Source organism: Hyalella azteca, unplaced genomic scaffold (genome assembly GCF_000764305.2).
Source record: "Hyalella azteca isolate HAZT.00-mixed unplaced genomic scaffold, Hazt_2.0.2 contig14637, whole genome shotgun sequence".
In the NCBI taxonomy this organism is placed as follows: domain Eukaryota; kingdom Metazoa; phylum Arthropoda; class Malacostraca; order Amphipoda; family Hyalellidae; genus Hyalella; species Hyalella azteca.
Genome location: NW_025944515.1, coordinates 35,371 through 39,981, shown reverse-complemented (window position 1 = coordinate 39,981; position 4,611 = coordinate 35,371).

Below are 4,611 nucleotides of genomic sequence, written 5' to 3'. Positions count from 1 at the left end.
AAATTTTCAAATCCCAATTATAATTTATCGTTCATTTATTTAGTCTTGATATCGAAGTTTGAGGCGCCGGAATCATCTTCTTCTTTCCAATTACGAAAAAAAACTTTTTAAAGTTTTTAGGAATCGACAAGTGTGTGTTTCAAATGTCGAGTTTTTGTTTTTCAATAAAACTCATGATGAAGTTTGACCATTCATTCTTTTTGATGCATTGCTTCGTTGAAAGCCTTTTTTCTTTGACTCAAACTTGCTTATCGGTAGAAAACATTTAATTATTCTGATCTAATTGTCCAATATAGTGTCTAAAGCATTTCACATCTTAGTTCCCATATTTGAAAATAATTTAAAATCTCAAGTTTTAACCCAAACAAATGTATGGTCTGAATTCCCTCATAGTGTATTTGAAAATAAGTTCCCATATTTGAAAATAATTTAAAATTTCAAGTTTTAACCTAAACAAAAGTATGGTCTGAATTCCCTCTATAGTGTACAGGCCCGCCTCGCTCACTTCGACGCAGCACCAAATGTTGATGGACGGACTACCAATTAACTAGAGTAGTGGCTACTGTGTTCTCTGTCACTCTGCTCACGCTATGCGGCAACGAGGATCCTCTGTCATTCGTCACTCTACTCACGCTATGCACAAGAGAGGTTCTCGTATACCTGTCTCTTATACACATCTAGATGTGTATAAGAGACAGGTGTACGATATAGCGCTGCTGTGTTGCAGCGAGTGTATGCGATATAGAGCTGCTGTGTTGCAGTAGCTGTTCGATAACGTGTTGCGGCGAGAACAAATAAAAACAATTGTAGTCTTTGACACCTGCGCTGTATTTCACAGTGTGCGTGTCTGTATTATGCTAATTTATAATTACTATTATAACTTATCTTACTTTATTCACTTGAACATTTCGCTTGAAAATATGTTGAATTATCATGACATTTTCTGTTGAAATTTTTTGGTTATTTTATGTAACTTTGCATTTTTGTCTCACAATTAATCTTGATTTTGAATAATTCAAGAAATAGATGTCTCTCGTACACACACACTTGACGTTTCGAGGAAACGTTCGCTTAAGAGTGCCGCCCAGTTCGTAAGAAGGCCACGCCAGACCTCCGTCAGGGCAGAACACACGAGCAGCACGAACGAGGGCGTCGCTATCGTTGGAGAAAACAGATCAGCAGAGCACGGCTTAATACTAAAAAAAAGTTCGTAGGTGTCGCCACTCGAAAGTTCCGTAAGCATCGAATGCTTGCGACGCGCTCGTATAAACGAGGCAAAATTTTTCCCCATGGAAAGTTGAGAAGATCGTCACATGGAAGAGGCACTTTGACAACGTCACCGACAGTATCGCCGCGTAAACTAAAACACTAGTCGAGATAAGGTGAGTTAATTTCCAGAAAAAGGGTGTTGGTGGGAAAGATTACGAGCAGATTTGAGTGTAAACATTGTAGCCAGAAGAAGCTATTGTCCAGACTGTGTGTTAGGAGCATACGCCTTGGGTGTGCCGCCTAAATCCCCAGTTACGCGCCTAGAGCCATATTACTCCACACATCGCATCGTGGCACCACGCGAGGACGCACTATACGCTACTCCACCTTGTCTAGCTAATGCGCCATTGTCCTTCACCCTATATAATTATCCAAGTGTCTTTGTAACGCAATATTAGTTGCATGACTCCACATGCACTGAGTACCGCAAGGATCAGTTGGTTACATCCGTGTAACTCAAGTTAGATGAGATGTTGTGAGCAGGTGCGACGATGGCAAGACAAGCGTGGGTGACCACTACAGCCGGTCATTGGCTAGCTGACCCCTTGGTACATACGTACACTCTCCTCGATTTGCCTATCATTTTTCATGGGATATTTTTTGGCATCTCGTTTTACTTATCAGAAATGTGGTCCACCCTTTCTGTAGTGAGCGCGGCCGCTAATGTACGGCCTGCTTGATTGTTGTTAGCCTGTGATAGCATCGCAGAAGCGCTTTTTGTTCTCGTGTATCAGAGAAGGCGTTGCCTTCATGCGCTATTTAAATCTACCGCCAGGAAACTCTCGCTCGCTGCTCTTTAAACTGACGGCGCCCTGTTAACTTTCTTGAGCCTCCCAATGAGATCAACGCCTATAATACCATACGCCCTCTTCCAGGGCAACCACGAGAATGCCTTCAAAATATCTACCGAGACTCGTTTGTTAAGTTAGTTCTAATGTGAGCGGCCTGATTTCGAAATAATAAAGGAAATTCATATAGTAATTAAAATTAAAGTAATGAATTAAAAAAAATTAACACACATGCTAGTAGAATATTCAGGTTATGAATGCTGACATAATAAGTTTAGTAAAATTTTTGGATAGTTTGTATGGTTTAACAAGCACGAATTCATGCAACATTTAGACTCAGTAGACAGGCGAATTTAATATAATATTCCGTTGTATTAATTTTATTCTGTTTATAAAATGTTATATATGGATCTACAAAGAACACTGAATCTCCAACACATTACAAATTCGCACACAGTTTTTGTCTTTCTTAAGAGCAAAGAATAAAACCTCGTACCTTATGACACTACGGCTACCACGTTCCAACTTTAATTTCACCTCAATTTCATGCTCATGAAATATTATATACTTCGCGCTGCCGTTCAAAGGATCAAAAGGTCCACTACAAAGAGAGGCACAGAAATGCGCGCGAATTGCACGTCAAGATATTGTGGCAAACTGCATGCAGTGTCTGACCTTTGACAGGGCAGCTGCATCAGACCGGTGGGAGCCGTACAGCTTACACTAAAAAACACGGAAAACCTGTTCTGTTAAAATGATTTTGCTAGCCTGGAGTCTCATCGTATAGTGCTTGTGTATATGGTCCTTGTAGCGTACGGCACTACGTACGGCTTGTTTTTATTTAATTTACATTCTAATATACAAGAATAATATAGATTTCATGCAGGGCGCAATATGAGTTAGGATGTAATTGATTTTTTAGATCAATTTATTTATTGAATGTTAAGAATGTGTTAGAAAAATTAAATAGAGTTACACGATGATCTTCAATACAGTATTTTCCCGGTTAAAAGCAGAAGTGTCACAATGATTGAATCACTGTTAACTTAAATTTAACTAATTTATAGAACACACTTCTAAGGAAAAGCCTTTAGAAGTGTGCTTACGCTAATTATTTATAATTAACACTTAATTAATCTAATTTTCCACAATTACTTACGATTACTTAACAAGCTAATATCATCCTTCCGATGCTTATTTAAACAAAAGTTAGTCCAGCATCTGCACTCGGCTAATAAAACAATCGCATAAGTTACAAATAACTCATGACTGCAGCCTGCATAGTGTTCAATACATTCAGTGGAAGATAAAATATATGCTTTGTAAAATTGACTTCTTTAGCGCAATCCCGTTTAGTGCTGTGGCTCGAGGGACTCGAAATAGCGCAGATATCAATGACTTAGGTGATTGCTGATCCATGCTCCACTGTGTGTAAATCGTGCTATGTCGTAAATGCTGCCGATGTTTCGCCAAGAAAAGATTTTCGAGAATGTTGGTAATAAAACAATTTCATATTTTGGATGCCACATCGTGAATACTGGTACCGTAGTTGTCTGAATGATATTTCTTTTTCACTATATTACTCTATGGTAAGTATTATATTCAATATGAGTGGTTTGACATGAAAGCGGCGTTATGAATGCTGTACCATAAATGAGAAGTTGTGAAATTTACCACTATGTACCAATTATAAATGTATTTTTTATATTGTTGCTCAGAGTGAGTGCAAAGTGAGTTGATAAGTGCAAGATTAGCGCATGGTGAGCGCAGCGTGAGTTCAAGGTGAGCGTAGGGTGAGCCCAGATTGTGTTCGGGGTTAGAACAGAATGATCGCAAGATGACCGCAGGGTGAGCGCAGGATGAGCGCAGAGTGACCGCATGGGTGAGCGCAGGGTGAGCGCTGGATGAGCGCAGTGTGAGTGCAGAGTGAGCACAGAGTGAGCGCAAGGTGAGTACAGAGTGAGCACAGAGTGACCGCAAAGAGAGCGCAAGGTGAGCGCAGAGTGTGCACAGAGTGAGCGCAAAGAGAACGCAGGGTGAGCGCAGAGTGACCGCAGGATGACCGCAGGGTGAGCACAGGATGAGCGCAGAATGAGCACAGGATGAGCGCAGAGTGAGGGTAGGGTGAGCGCAGAGTGAGCACAGAGTGACCGCAAAGAGAGCGCAAGGTGAGCGCAGAGTGACCGCAAGCCGAGCGCATCATGAGCGCTGGACGCCGTCACTGACATACGCGCGGTACTCGCGCCGGTCACGTGGAGCTGTTGAGTGCGTGGGCGTGGGCGGTGACGTGCGAGTGTCGCGGTGGTCTTCCAGAAGCTTAACACGCCCCGCCCCGCGCTGGAGTGACTACACCCTGCCTGCAGCAGCTGCGGCCGCGCGCAGCAGCAGCGTCAGCAAAAGCAGCCGCGGTAGCGTCAGCAAAAGCAGCAGCAGCCGCGGCAGCGTCAGCAAAAGCAGCAGCGGCTTCGCCAGCAAAAGCAGCAGCAGCCGCGGCAGCGTCAGCAAAAGCAGCAGCAGCCGCGGCAGCGTCAGCAAAAGCAGCAGCAGCCGCGGC